This window comes from Petaurus breviceps, unplaced genomic scaffold (genome assembly GCF_028583685.1).
Source record: "Petaurus breviceps papuanus isolate PSGF00001 unplaced genomic scaffold, PetGlider_PUasm1.0 176, whole genome shotgun sequence".
Classification (NCBI taxonomy): Eukaryota; Metazoa; Chordata; class Mammalia; order Diprotodontia; family Petauridae; genus Petaurus; species Petaurus breviceps.
Window position 1 is genome coordinate 3,726,682 of NW_027185771.1, and position 15,840 is coordinate 3,742,521.

General features: G+C 41.7%; 1 protein-coding gene across 1 annotated transcript in view; it reads right to left on the bottom strand.

Annotated features, from left to right (window-relative positions):
• Positions 1–15,246, bottom strand: part of CDH1 (cadherin 1) — a 191,308-nt gene extending 176,062 nt beyond the window's left edge. Inside the window, exon 1 of the mRNA XM_069085497.1 lies at positions 15,236–15,246. The gene's annotated coding sequence lies outside the window, so the exon portion shown is untranslated. The remainder of the gene's footprint in view (positions 1–15,235) is intronic.
• Between the last annotated feature and the right edge of the window lie 594 nt (positions 15,247–15,840).

Genomic DNA, 15,840 nt, shown 5'->3' on the forward strand with positions numbered 1-15,840 from the left:
CTTCCTTCCTTCCTTCCTTCCTTCCTTCCTTCCTTCCTTCCTTCCTTTCTTTTTCTTTCTTTCTCTTTCTTTTTGATTTCTCTTTCAAAATCACTTTGTTTTCCATTCTTTTCCCCCCCATTTCCACTGCCAGGTTTTGGGTGTTAGCACATCTCCTATCATGAGGTCATTACAATGGCCTCCTACCAAGTTTGCCTGTGTTCTCACTCTCCCTCTGTGCTGAGCCCTTTACAAATATCATCCCAGTGGATTCTCTTAGCAGGGAGGTACTATTATTATCCCCATTTTAAGTCAAGGAAACTGAGAACAGAGATTAAGTGACTTGTCCAAGGTCACACAACAAGTAAGTATCTGAGGCTAAATTTGAACTCAGGTCTTCCTAACTCTAGGCCCATAATTCCATATTTCTTAGACAGTCACTTCTTATGAACAGTGAGTTAGACCTTGAATTAAATGCCTTTGACCACCCCAAGTTTCTCCCTGAAACAAAAATTCATCTCTGTTTAATTCATTTAAAAATTATTGATATATTTTGTTTTTATATCACCTATACTTCTCAACATTTCCTTACCCTATCCTCCTCTCAGAAACCTATTACTTCTATGGCAAAGGAGAGAGAGTGAAAGGGGCAACTGGGTGGCGTCATAATGCATAGAGCACTGAGCCTGGAGTCAGGAAGACTCATCTTCCTGAGTTCAAATCAGGACTCAGACACTTACTAGCTGTGTGACCTTGGGCGAGTCACTTCATCTGTCAAATGATCTGGAGAAGGAAGTGGCAAACCATTGCCCATTCTTTGCCAAGGAAACCCCAAATGGGGTCACAGGATTGTACACAACTGAAAAAGTGACTAAGCAACAACAATATAGAGGAAAAACAAAAACAGTTTAAAAACTAACCAATGCATCAACCCAATTCAACATTGCCTATAACGTTCTGCACACGTAGTTCCCCACCTCTACAAAGAAGGGAGGGAAGAACCTTCTTCTATCTCTTCTTTGGGGGTGAACTTTGTCTTTATCATTTCACAACATTCATTTTCAATTGTTTTTCTTTTCACTTACATGGAAAAGCTCATCTTTTAAAGAAAAAATTATTCATTTACTTTTTGTTTACAACATTCAGTTCCACATGCTATTGAATTACAAATTTTCTCCCCCTTCCTCTCCTCCCCTCTCCCCCGATATGGCAGCATGCAGTCCAATATAGACTCTACAACTACCTTCACATTAAACATTAGTCAAGTTGTAAAGAAACCCATGGAATGAACAACAAGAAAGAAGAACAAAATAAAAAAAAGAGAGAGAGCAAGTGGTTTGCTTCAGTCTGCATTCAGACTCCGTAATCAGTTCTTTCTCTGGATGTGGATAGCCCTTTCTGTCATGAGTCTTTTGGAGTTCTCTTATAGCCTTGTATTGCTGAGAGGAGCCCACTCTACCAAAGTTAGCCATCACACATACGATTGTGTACGATGTTCTCCTGGTTCTACCCCTCTCACTCAGCATCAGTTTATATAAGTCTCTCTAGGTTATTATGAAGTCCGTCTACTCCTCATTTCTTACATTCCATTACATTCATATACCACAACTTGTTTAGCCATTCCCCAATTGATGGGCATCCCCTTGATTTCCAATTCTTTTCCACCACAAAAAGAGCTGCTATAAATATTTTTGTACATACGAGTCCTTTCCCCACTTGTATGATGTCTTTGGGATATAGCCCTAGAAGTGGTATTGCTGGGTCAAAGGGTATGCACATTTTTATAGCCCTTTGGGCATAGTTCCAAATTGCTCTCCAGAATGGTTGAATCATTTCACAACTCCAGCAACAATACATTATTGTTCCAATTTTCCCACATCTTCTCCAGCATTTATCATTTTCCTGTTTTGTCATTTTAGCCAATCTGACCAGTGAGATGTGGTACCTTAGAGTTGTTTTGATTTGTATTTCTCTAATCACTTGTGATTTAGAGCATTTTGTCATATGGACTTATAGATATCTTAAATTTCTTCCCGTGAAAACTGCCTATTCATATCCTTTGTCCATTTATCAATTGGGGAATGACTTGTATTCTTATATATTTGGCTCAGCTCTGTATATTTTTGAAGTGAGGCTTTTATCAGAGACACTGGTTGTAAAAATTTTCCCGATTTTCCACTTCCCTCCTAAACTTGATTACTATTGGAAAAGCTCATCTTTTTAACAACATTTTTTGAGGAATGCTGGCCACAACACCACCATCTCTGAAGAACCAAAATGGAGGTGACCCAGAGAGCAACGGAGAAGTGTGAGTAGACCATAACATTACCAACAATGCTGTTGTTCAGTTATTTTTAAGTCATGTCTGAATCTTCATGACCCCATGTGGGGTTTTTTTTAACAAAGATACCGGAATAGTTTGCCATTTCCTTCTCTAGTTCATCTGACAGATGAGGAAACTGAGGCAAACAGGGTTAAATGACTTGGTTAGGGTCACACAACTAGTAAGTGTCTGGCTGGATTTGAACTTAGAAAGATGAACCTTCCTGACTCTAGGTTACCATTTTATCCACTACACCACCAAGTTGTCCTGTTACCAGCAATGACTTACATGTAAAAAGTGGTAAGAGAAATACCATTCTGGGAGTGTACAGTCAGAAAAGATGGTGGTCTGGTCATGGAGCACAGAGAAAGGGGTTTGGGGTGGACAGACAGCCTGTGAGCTGAACTGGTCCCCACAAAAGCATCTACTGCTTGGTCTGCCTGCCCCAACCTTTCCCTGCTGCAGCCTACCCTCCTCCCAGCTGTCAACTTAATCTTCCTGTATTAGAGATCTGACCATGTCCATGCCCCTTCTCCCCCCACAGACATACACACTGACTAAGTTCCGGTGGTTGCCTATCACTTCAAGGATCAAACATAAAATCCTCTATTTGGCATTCAAAGTCCTCCATGATCTGTCCTCCCCCCTACACACACACCCCCTCCAGTCTTCTTACCCGCCCCCCCCCCCACACACACATATTCTGCGATCCGTGATCTGATTGCTTCTTCCCAAGACCCTCCATCCCCCAGCCCTGGGCATTTTCACCAGATGGCCCATAGTGCCCAGCATGCCCTCCCTCTTCATCTCAGCATCCCAGCTTCAAGTCCCAGATAAAAGCCTACCTTCTTCAAGAAGCCTTTCCCAATCTCCCTTAATGCTCCTGCCTTCCCTCTGTTGATTGTCTCCAATTTATCCTGTCTGGATTATGTTTGTCCCTAGTTGTTTTCATGTTATTCCCCCCCCCCAGACTGTGAACTCCTTGAGGGCAGGGATTGTCTTTTTTTTTTTTTTTATCTCCAGAGCTCAGCACAATGCTTGCCATACCATAGGTGCTTAATAAATGTTTATTGACTTACTGACTGATGTTGTGAAGAGACCCAGAGAAAGCTCTTTGGACATACTAGGAAGACTCATGCGAGAGGGTTTATGAAAGCTCATGCATAAGAATCATGCAGGAATAGAAAGCATGGAGGGCGTATCCATAGGCATGAGATCATGGAACCATAGGGCCATAGATTTAGACATGTGCCCATGGAAGTGCCAGTGTGAGAATTCGGGTGTGCCTGTCTGCTTTGAACCCCAGCTGTTTGTATCTTATTAGGGGTGAAAGTTCATACAACAGTCTCTGTTTATGCTGTAAGGTGGTTTGATTCTGTATCCAGGGATTCATTCATTCATGAAACATTTAAGCACTACTGTATGTAAAAAAGGACCTGTGAACACTGGTGCTCATGGAGTCAGGAAAACCCGAGTTCAAATCCTTTCTCAGACACTGCCTGGCTGTGTGACCTTGGGCAAGTCATTTAGCCTCTGCTTGCCTCAATTTCTTTATCTGTAAAATGGGTTTAATAACAGCACCTATCTCACAGGGTTGTTGTGAGGACCAAATGAGATCATATTTGTAAAACACTTAGCTCAGCACCTGTACACAGTAGGCATTCTATAAATGCTCATTCTGTTCCCTTCCCCCATCTTCCTCTCCTCCGCCTTTCCCACCTTCTCCTCTTTCTCACCTCAGAGGCTCATGATATAAAACAGGCCTGTTCCAGACTGTGCATAATGAAGTATGAGTGAACTGTGAACTATGGAACAAAGACTCAGTTACAGCTCTTTGGAGGAATGATGCTGGAGTGAAAGGTGGGAGGGGAGGTGACTGGACAGGAGGAGAGAATTTCACCTAAAGCTTAGCCTAACAATTGTACCGTCTTGTGGAAGTACACCACCACTTCAAGCCAATTGGACGATAACAATAAATAACAACAACAACGATGTCTAAATTCTAAATGAAAGAAGTTGAGAGATGAAACAGCTACTTTAAAGGAGTCAGTAGATGCCTGTGTTGGCACAAGCCTTGTAGGTGTCTTCACTCCCAGAGGGCAGGGACCACAGCTGCACCTGGGTGTTCTCTAGGGCCCTGTTTACTAAGTAAAGATCAAACAACCACCAAAGATTTTCTTGGAAGGGATATCAAAAGGGGTTCAGGGTTGGACTAGCCTACAAATTAAATCAGGGAATAGCAAAGCCTCAGCAGAATAGGTATGGCCACAAGCTAACTAACTCCTCTGGGAGTATGGAGGGGAGGGAAAGGATTGGGTGGTTGTTGGAGAAATGAGTTATTTGAGTAGCTGCAAAGGCTGTTGGATAATGCCTTCAATTCCAAAAGTTAAGTGTAAACCCACAGTCCCAGCTGAAGTGGTTGGGTTAGTGGTAGGGAGATGAATGTGGTATAGAGGGAAAAAAGCCCCCAGGTTGGTAAAGTACATTGAGATCCTAAGTAAAGGTGGCAGAGAGATTAAAAAAACAAAACAAAACATTTTTTTATTGGGTGGCTGCTCTTGCCAAGTTCTTACTAATTAATGATGATAAAAGTACTTTGAAAATATGAAGAGCTGTAGAAATGCTAAGCATGAATTATTCATGTCCTGGGGTATACTTAGCTTGAGAGGTCCTGTGGTCTAGGAGAGCTTGGCCCTGGGAGTCAGGAAGCTTGGGTTCTCTCTCTCTCTCTCTCTCTCTCTTTCTCAGTCTTTTTTTTTAATGAAATGAAATTTATTTTATTTTCAGTTCCAAATTCTCTCTCTTCTCTTACCCATTGAGAAGGCAAGAAAAGCAAAATTCATTTCAAGTATGCATAATCACGCAGAACAAATTTTTGAATTAGCCATGTTCTCTACTTGCCTCCCCCCAAAAAAGATAATCAAGAAGAAAAAAAAGTATGCTTCAATCTTCACTCAAATGTCCTCCAGTTCTCTATCTGGAGGTAGATGGAATGCTTCATCATGAATCCTTTAAATTGTGTTCATCAGAGTTACTAAAGTCTTTGCAGTTGATTATCTTTACAATTGCTGTTACTTGTAGAGTGTTCTCCTGGTTCTGCTCATTTCACTTTGCATCAATTCATACAAGTCTTCTCAAGCCTGGCTTCTCTTTTCAGGTTTTCTCTCCTCCAACTTTTGGATCTGGGTGAATGACCTTGATTCAGTTTACTTGGGGAAGTGAGTTTGTTAGTCCATAAATGGGAACAGGAAACAGCAGAGGAAGATCTAGCTCTATTATTTACCATCTGTGTGATCTTGGGCAAGTCACTTAAAAATCTCTTAACCCAGCAGTACCACTACTAGGTCTATGCCCCAAAGAAATCAGAGAAAAAGGTAAAGGACAAAAATATTAATAGCTCTTTTTGTGATAGCAAAGAATTAGATACTGAAGGAATGCCCATCAATTGGGGAATGACTGAAGAAGGCATGGTACATGAATGTGATGGAATGGTTGTTGGCCTTCCTTCTTGAAGAGGACCAAAATGACATCAATATGTTCAAGTCAAGGTACAATGTGTGATGGAATACTGCTGTGCTATAAGAAAGGATGAAAGGGATAGTCCCAGAAAAACCTGGGAAGACTTGTATGAACTGATGCCAAATGAAGGGAGCAGAACCAGGAGAACAATTTATACAAAGACAGCAATATGGCAAAGACAAAATCTTTCAAAGAATTAGGAACTCTGATCAATACAATGATCTACCACAATTCCAAAGGACTTGTGATGAAAAATGCTGTCTGCCTCCAGATAGAGAACTGATAGACTCAGTGTGAAGATTGAAGCATATTTTTTCTCTTTCTTTTTTTTTTTTTCCAGTGGCGGAGGGGGAACATGATGAATACAGAATATGTTTTGCATGACTTCATATACATATTATACACACACACACACACACACACACACACACACACACACACACACACACACATATATATATATATAATGGGTATTGTATTTCCTAACCTTCCGATGGGTGGGAGAAAAGTAGAGGGAAAGAAAGAATTTGAAACTGAAAGTAAAATAAAATAAACTCGGCAATATTTTTCTCCTTTGTAAAATGAGGGAATTGGACTAAGGCTAAGCAATCTCTAAATTCCCTTGTAGTTCTAGTCTTAAGATCCCTTTTCTCCTGGGTTGTAAGGGACTCTTTCCCTATTCTCAGTTCCCAGAAAAGATAGGAAATCAAGACCATGGAAACATTAAATGCCAAAGTTCCAGCTACCTGGTTTTAGTAAGAGGCTTCTTTTCCCTCCACCCATTCCATACCTGGGGCAGTTATTGAAAAGGCCCTTTAATGGCAAAACAGAGCAAGGCCTCAACCTGTTTCTTTCAGCCCTTCCCAAATCCTAAAAGTCCCCAGAAACTTTCTCTCTCAACCTCTCTCTCCTCCATTCTCTCTTACAATCTCTCTCTCTCTCTGTCTCTCCTCCACATTCTCTCTCTCTTTCTCTCCCCCCTCTGTCTCTCTGTCTCAATCTCTCTCTTTCCCACACTCTCTCTTAAACAGGAATAGGGAGGGAGGGTCCCAAATGTATTGACATTCTCTCTGTCACCACCTTCTCATTCCCCAAAATGAATTTTGTCTCTTGCCTCCCTATCATTTCTCCCAACTAGAGGAGGCTGGGAATTGTCCAGGAACAGAATCTGCCCAGTTCACCTCAATCCAAAGACAGCCCTTCCTCCTGTCTGTGCCTAGCAGTGGATCAGTCTGAATGCTTGCTTTAAGGTTACTGAAGGAAGAGAGGGGAATTCAAAATTGGTGAGCATGAGAGGATAAAGGACAAGACACCTTGAAAAAATCACACATGCAAATCAGACAGAAATATTTGATTGTGAAACAAAGTACCCTAAAGCAAAGACTGTAATTTTTAATACCATTTAATTCCTAAGGAGGAAGGGGGTAAAAGGGACCTCAGGTTGGAAGGACATGAAAGAAAGGTTGCTGGATTTAGTTATAAGACCTGGGTTCTAATTCCATCTGTGTCATGATTTTATTTATTTTATTAATGTTTTTTAGAGGCAATTGGGTCAAGTGACTTGCCCAGGGTCACATAGCCAGTGTCTGAGGCTGAATTTGAACTCAGCTCCTCCTGACTCCAGGGCCAATGTTCCATTCACTACAACACTTAGCTGCCTGGGTCATTTACTATTTCATGGCTGGAAAAGTCACTTCTTTCTGGGTCTCTGTTTTCTGATCTGTAAAAATGAGGTGAGTGAATTAGAAGAACTTTAAGGTCCATTCCAGCTCTAAATCAATGATCTTAACAAACTTTAAAATGCTTGGCTGGCAGATATCACAAGGGACATCCTTTCCCTTTTCTGAAACATCACGTAACTTTTGGCAGATACTGGGGCCCCTCAGGTTTCACAGTCCCGGGTCACTGGAACTGGAAATAGAAGCCGGTGGAATTATCTCCCTGCCTTAGTTTCCTTATTTCTAAAATGAAGAAAGATTATCCTAAGGAGATAGTAGATCTTTCTTTAGATGTAGGAACCAAAAAAAAAAAAAGTGCCTGAGGGCAGAAAGAAGATTCTTGGCACAGAAAAGAGATAATGGAGCTCATCCCTGCCTTCCTGGTACAGGCAGGTTAATCTACAACACCTGTGCCTTATTTTAAGCCACCCAGAGAAAGGAAAACCAATGACCACAAAATGGATAAATTAGGGGTTGGTTATTTATAAGAGAATTTATTTTCTTCTGTAGTGTGTTCCTCCTCTGCATTTGAATATATCAGGTTTACAAACAACTCTTCAGGAGCATGTGTTGTATAAAGCAGGGCACACCTTTCTTTTTGTACCACCTCCAAAAAGGCTGAACACCTACCTAAAGCTGTCATGGCTAGGCTATCTACTTCTTCCATCCTCATTCCTTTCTACTGACTGTCCTGCCCTGGTGGGGGTCTATAATTTGAAGCAGTGATTACACAGATCTGGGAATAAAATTTTCCTTGATTTGAGTGCCCACTCAACTCAGGTGGTGAGGGTGCTATGACCCTACTGGCCCTTCTGGCACAATGAGAGAGACTCCTGATCCCCATACCACCTCACAAACTCCAGATTTCCCCAGTCCTTATGCTGAAGCATATTTTCAGTTTCTTGCCTCCAGTCTCTTTCCTCCCCCTCCAATCTGTTGTCCTCTACAATCTCTCTGACTAACCTTCCTAAGGCACTTGCTCTGACCATATTCCTTTTTTAAAAATTCATATTTAGTTTTTTAATCAGAAAGAATTCACTTTTTCTTCCTCCCAGCAGAACCTCCCACTCCCAGTTGAGAACAAAAAACAAAACCCCTTTGTGGTATTCTATTATAAATAAGCATAGTCAAGCAAAAAAAAAATTTACATTGGCACTGTCCAAACAAATATGTGTCATTCTGCACTCTGAATCCACCTCTTTATCAGGAAGTATCAGTCTTCTGGAACTGCTCATCACTATGCTGATCAGAATTGCTAATTCCTTCAAAATTGTTTGCCTTTACCATATTGCTGTCTTTCTATAAAGTGCTCTCCTGGTTCTGTTCACTTCAGTCTACATCAGTTCATACAAGTCTTCCCAGGTTTCTCTGAAACCATATCCTTCATTATTTCTTATAACATAATAGTATTCCATCACATTCATATACCATAACTCATTAAGTTTAGTTAGAGTTTATTTTGCTTAAGACTAATCCCTTCTCAATCTTCCCTCCTAATTTTTTGCATCTCTACTGCTTAGCACAGTGCCTGGCATACATAGCAAGTGCTAAAAAAAATTCTTATTGACCAATTTCCCCTTCTCCCTTCTCCACTTTCTCTGTGAAGTGAAATAAATGTATTTCTGAGCCCAACGGTGGGTATATGTGTATTCTTTCTTCCTTTGATCAGTTTATATGAAAATGAGGTCAGCTTTTCCCTTCTACTCTCTCTTCCTTGGTTTATTTAAATGTCTACTTGAGCACCCTAATTATAGAAGATAATTTTCCCTACCTTTCCTTTCCTTTCCTTTCCTCCCCCAGAATTTTCCTCTTCCTTTTCTTTACATTCTTCTCTCAAAATCATCAAGATATAATAGAACTATTCACCAGTCCTTAAATCTATTTAGACTCCCTCTATGACATGATGACGACAGAGTTCAGAGGGGACACATGTATGATGATAGAGTTCAGAGGGGACACATGTATGACGATAGAGTTCAGAGGGGTCACATGTATCATCTCATCATATTAGAATGTAAGCAGTTTGTCCTGGTTATCTTTTATTATTGCTCATTTATGTTTACATTTTTATTTTTTTCTTCACTCCTGTATATTTGTACCTCAAAGTTTCTCTGAAGTTCTGCTGTTTTCGACAGGGATGTTTGGAAGTCCACTGTTTTGTTAAAGATTCATTTTTTTTCCCTGTAAGCAGGGGAAACTCAGTTTTGATGGGTAAGTTATTCTTGCCTATAAGCCCATATACTTTGTCTTCTGCAATATCATATTCTAAGTTTTCTGTTTCTTTACAGTGGTAGCTGCTAAATCTTGTGTGATCCTGACTGTGGCTCCTCAAAACTTGAAATCATTCTGGCAATTTGCAGTATTTTTCCTTTGACCTGGAAACTCTGGATATAAAGTTTTGACTAAAAAGTTCCTGGAAGTTTTAATTTTGGGGTTCCTTTTATATGGCAACCAGTGGATTCCTTCTGCTTCTACTTTGCCCTCTGGTTCTAAGAGATGTGGACTGTTTTCTTTTAAAATTTCTTGTAATAGGATGCCTCTTCTCTTGTTCTGACATTCAGGTATTGAATGATCATGGTATTCAGGTATTCTGATGATTTTTATTTTTTTCTCCTGTTTTCCAGGTCAATTATTTTTGCTTTGAGATACCTTAATTTTTTTTATTTTGCTTTTAATATTTCTTGTTGTCTTGTGAAGTCATTGGCTTATATCTGGTCCATTCTAATTTTCAGGGAGTTAGTTGCTTGGGTAAGGATTTGTACCTCTTGTGCCAAGCTGTTAATTCCCTTTCTAATTCTTTCTTCCATAGCTCTCATTTTCCCCCAATTTTTTTTTTCACTTAGCACTCTTATTTCATTTATAACAAACAAACAAACACTTTTTGGTGGTTTCAGATGTTTTTATCATTTCACTATCATTTATGGATTATGCTAAATTAACTTGGTCTTCAGAGTTGATTTTTCCATTTCTTCCTTTTGAAGATTTTGATTAGGCTAATTATTTGCGATCCTACATTGCTTCAGCATCTCACTGGATCTCTCAAATAGCTTGAGGTCTTCTTGCTTCTGGGTACATTCTGAGAATTGCTTCTAAGCATAGTGCTTGGCATGTGTTGTCATTTCAATTTCAGATCCTGGAGTGGTTTGCCATTTCCTTTTCCAGTTCATTTTACAGATTAGGAAACTGAAGCAAACAAGGTTAAGTGACTTGCTCAGAGTCACACAGCTAGTAAGGGTCTGAGGCCAGCTTTGAATCCAGGAAGATGAGTTGACTCCAGGCCCAGTGCTCAATTCACTTTGTTACATAGATGCTTCTAGACTCAGCCCCTATCAGTCAGCTGGAAAGTTCTATTGGTTCTAAGTGATAGAAGTGCAGGTTTCCCTTTGGTCTGGGATTCAAACTCTCTTCAGTTTGGGCTGGAAGTCAGAACTGAGATCCTGCTCTACTCCTAGGGTCTGAGCCACACAGCTGCTTCTGGACTTTCCTCACCTAGGACCCTGCAGTTACTTCTTACCCCAGAACATCACCCTGAGGCACAGACTGCCTCTTCAGTCCTACCTGCATCTATGACCCAGAGTAGGGTAGACTGTCAGCTACTCTTGCTGTGGTATCACATTATGGGCTTAGGAACTCATTTTACCCTTGGGCACAATCCCTAGGCACTGGATGCTCCTCAGGTGGCCCACCTCCAAGTGCTCACAGACCTCTGTCTCCTGATGCTGACCCGGACTAGAAACGTAACTCACCGTGACTCTTCTTACTTGCTTGAATCAGTATTCAGTCTATACGTTTTCTAGATATGTTTGGAGGAGTTGGGAGCAAGTGAGTAGAGGGGAACTAACTATAAGTCTTCCAGCTACTCTTCCATATTACCTTTCTAGTGAATAACCTTCAGTAGCTTCTGATTGCCTCTGCAAATAAAGTATAACCCGATCTTGGCATTAAAGACCTTCTACAATCCAGCTCCAGTTTACTTTAACAACCTTATCTCACACTTTATCCCTTTGTGTATTTTCATTCAGCCAAACTAGATAACTCTCCAACCTCTGTTCTCAATGGGGATAGACTTCTCCACCCTTCTCCTATCTCCATCTGTTGACACTCTTACTTCCTCCAAGGACCAGTTCAGGGGCTACCTCTTCCATGAAGCCCTCTCTGTTTCTTCCAAGTGAAACTGATCTTTCCTGCCTTGAAATGCTCATAGACATTTATTCAGACCTCTCCTTTGCATTTATTATACTTACTCCCTTGCATCACACCGATTTGGGTGTATGTCTTTCCCCCCATGAGACTGTGGAATCTTTGAGAACAAAGTCTGCACCATCTTGGAATCAAAGAATGAAAGGTGAAAGCACAGTTAGAGATCATTTATAAATGTCTTTGTGTCCCTACGGTGTTCTGCACAGAATAGACTCAAATGTTCTTTGGAATGAAGAAGTGAATGAATTACTCTCCAGACTCCAGAGCACATCCTGTAGCTACTCTAAGACCTGCAGAGGTCAGGGTGGCTGAAGATCATGCCTCCCACCAAAGGACAGCAGTGTAGCTCTCTCATAAAATTTCCTCACGTGATAAGAAGCCTCTAAGTTCACTTTTGGGGAATTTCTCACTTTTCTGGCATATTGCCTCCACCTAGGTAATCTTGGAACTTAATTATCCAATACCAACCACTCAAATCCTAGAGATGAAGGATTCACAAGGCTCAAAGAATGAATCTTCTTATTTACAAGTCAAAGCAAACAGAGTTCACAGAGAGTAGCCAGAAAACAACGCTGCCCACTTCTAGTCAATGGTCCCCCAGAGACACAATCTTTTCTAGTCATACTATGGACAGCCATCGAGCTGCTGTTGCCCATGTCTTCTAGGAAGGGGGAGATAATTACTCTTTGCTGGGAGCTCCTTCTGCCAGCTACACAGACAGTAGCCATCACCTATTGGTCTGCCTGCTTCCCCAAAGCTCCCAACAGATGGCAAGGGGATGCCACTCCTCATCAGGGCTCCTAGGCCCACAGCCCCTCTGTTAGAAGTGTTCCACGCAGGCATCAGTCCCAAAGCCAGGGGATGTCTTCCAGAGCTCCCTTAACCTCCCGGACTTCAATCATGGATGCAATGTCAAACGAGGGGGTCCCCATTCCGGAGTTCTATTTCTGCTCATCTGCGCTAGATTGTGCGCTCCTGAGGGCAGGGGCTGTCTTTTATCTCTTTTATATCCCTAGCATTTAGCATAATATCTAGCACATAGTAGGTGCTTTTAAAATGTTTATTAACTGACTAAGCTCTTGCCTCCAGGAACCATCTCCAGTGGCCAGGAATGTTCTGCTTCTATACACTTCAACATCAATACCAGGTAGGTCTACGTGGTCCCATAGTCCCACACCTTCTCTCCCCCAGTACACAGACTGTACTCACCTTGCCTACATTAATACCTTGCATGGATCTGTATCTGATACTTTTAATCATTACAGGGGTAGAAGTTCTGGTTCTAGAGTTAGAGGAACTGGATTCGAGTCCTGCCTTCAACACAGCCTGTGTGATATAGGGCAAGTCACAATCTTTCTTCATTGTAAAATGAAGGCACTGGAATAGATGGCTTTTAAGGTCCCATCCAGCTGTTATGATCCCATTGCAACTCTCCTCACATCTCCATGTCTTCCCCCATTACTATGTAAACTCCTTGACAACAGGGACTGTCCTTCTTGCCCCCAGTGCTAAGCACAGTGCCTGGCACGTAGTAGGGCTTCATATAAGTTTATTGACTATTGCAAGTGGTCTCCAGCTGGGTATAGTTCTTCATATTAACCAAGGCTGCTTCCTATACCGTTTGGGATAGGCAGATGGGAGTGGGAATAGGGGTGTGCTAAGTATTTCCTTGGTATTGCTACATGCGGGGGAAAACAAAATTTTGCTGCCCATATGGCTTTAGAATCATAAAATCTGAGAGCTGGAAAGTGCTGCAGAGATCATCTAGTCCAATTCCCTCCTTTTACAGATGAGGAAACTGAGGCCCAGTGTGGGTAAGTGACCTTTCCAAAGTCGGTAGCAAAGATTAGCTTTCCACCATACCACATTCTCTCCTTTTGCCTGATGATAAAGATGGACGAACTCAGAAGACTTACTATTTCAACCAAACAAGTTCTGGGAAGAAAAGAATCAGTTATTACTGAAACAAACAGAATGATTCACAGCCCCTCCTTTCTTCCCCCTTTCCATCCTCCAGGCCCTAAAGGCACAGGGAGTGAGTTGAGGACAATGCAAGCTACAGTGTTCTATGGAGAAAGGAACATTCTAAGGTTTCTGGGGGAGTGACTGTCCCTCCCACCATCCTCCTAGGGCCATCAACCAAAGGTGCCTATCCACAGACCCAGCCTCTTGTAGAGAGAAGCTTGGAGATGGTCACTTCACAATGAAGCCATCCTCTATATGCTTCCCCACATAGTAAACACTCCATAAATGGTGCTATAGAAGTTTCTCCACCTTCTAGAAGCCAGACTCATTTGACTCGTCTTCTAAAATCTGGGGAAGAAATTTTAAAACCCTAAGAGCTGGAAATGGGTGAGGAGCAAAGGAGGAAGAACAGATTTCGACATCCTCTAGGACAACTCATAATCCCTGAGCTCAGATGCCCTCTCTATGCCTTTCTAGACTGGAAGTAATGACCTTCTTGGAGTGGGCCAAGAACCTAACCCAATTAAAGCTTTACCTCTAACTAACCTCTGCCATCTAAAGGGCAGAAATGTGGCTTATTGTTCCCATGATGAGATCAGAGGTGCATCACCATTCCTCCCAACAATAACTCATAGTATTTTAAGGTTTATAAAGTACTTTCCCCACAATAGCTCTGGGAGGTAGGGTTAACACCCTGGTAGGTACAAATACCAAAGGACTGAAATGATTTGTCCAAGGTCACAAAACCAATAAGTGTGTGAATTAGGATATGAATCAAAGCCTTTTCTGACCTTCGTTCAATATTCTTTCCATGACACCTCTACAATTCTTGTCCACGTCTTGAAATCAATACCCAATAGTTTATTTACCCAAAGGCATTTTTTATTTGTTCATTCATTATAGATTCAAGTGTAGTACTCAGGCTGTCCATCTGTTATACTTTGTTCTCACTACATGACAGACCTGCCTTTAGAGGCCATACATGTTCCTGATGGTGTTTTTAACACTCCTCTTTACAGTCTGTGACAGACAGCAGCCCAGCCTTATGAGACTTGCCTTTTGCACAGCCTCTTGGACTTAAGGCTCGAAGATCCCCTGACCCAGCGTCTTCATTTTCCTCATGAGGGAACTGAGGCCCAGAGAGATTGATGCGTTCTAGGTCGTACAAGGAAAATGTGACCAAGCTGAGATTTGGACTCTGCTTCTCTCATTCCACTCCCAATACTTTCCATTGTATCATAAGCTAGAGGCAGCTTGGCAGCCTGGATAGGAGTGCTAACCTAGGAGTCAGGAGGTCTTGATTTCAAATCTTGCCTCTGAGTAAGGTGAGAGTTGTAAAGCAATGAGTTGAGTGACTCTCTGAACCTGTTTCCCTCTCTGTAAAATGAGAGGGTGGATTTGGTAACCTAGTGGAAGGCACTAAGCTAGAAAGCTCTAAACCTATGATCCCATGATCCTAGAAACTCCTGGAGTAGGATTATGAGCATCACTGGGAATGACAGAAAATATTTTTTGAGGTAGAAGAGGCTTCCCCCATGTACTTGAAATCACATCACTTTTTGACTATGACCATGGCTACTCATTTGAAAGTTATTTTCCTGTCCAGAATACCTGTCCTATAAGCATAAATGCAACCTGACACCCCAAAATCCCTTCCAGTGTGACGGGAAAGGGGAAGCTGATGGGGGCCGTTCTTATTTTGATAGATAACCACAGGACCTGCTTTTCTCCAGCCCCAGACTCAAGGCCAGGAAAGTGCTCAAGAAGGGACAGATGTCAATGATGAGCCAAACCAGTCTGTCTATGGCCTTTTTCCAAGGAAGGAAGATTTTGGAAATATATGGAGGGCAGCGGGAGGGGAAAGAACTAAAAAAGAATCCTTTATTAGACTGGAGTATCAAGGAGAATGGCAGCAGGGAGGGGCTCTCCCTCCCAGTTTCTCCTCCCTAGAAAGAATGAGGAAGGAAATGAAACAAGGAGGAATCAGAATCCCCTTCGAGAGACTCCAGGGCTTCTGGGAAAGGTATTCTCACCAAGAGTCAGATGTGTGAGAACAAGTTGTAAATTGTTAAGACTGACTTCATCCCAGTTGAATGAGGGCTTGTGCCTGGAGGGGTTTAGGTAAGTGCCGCAGAT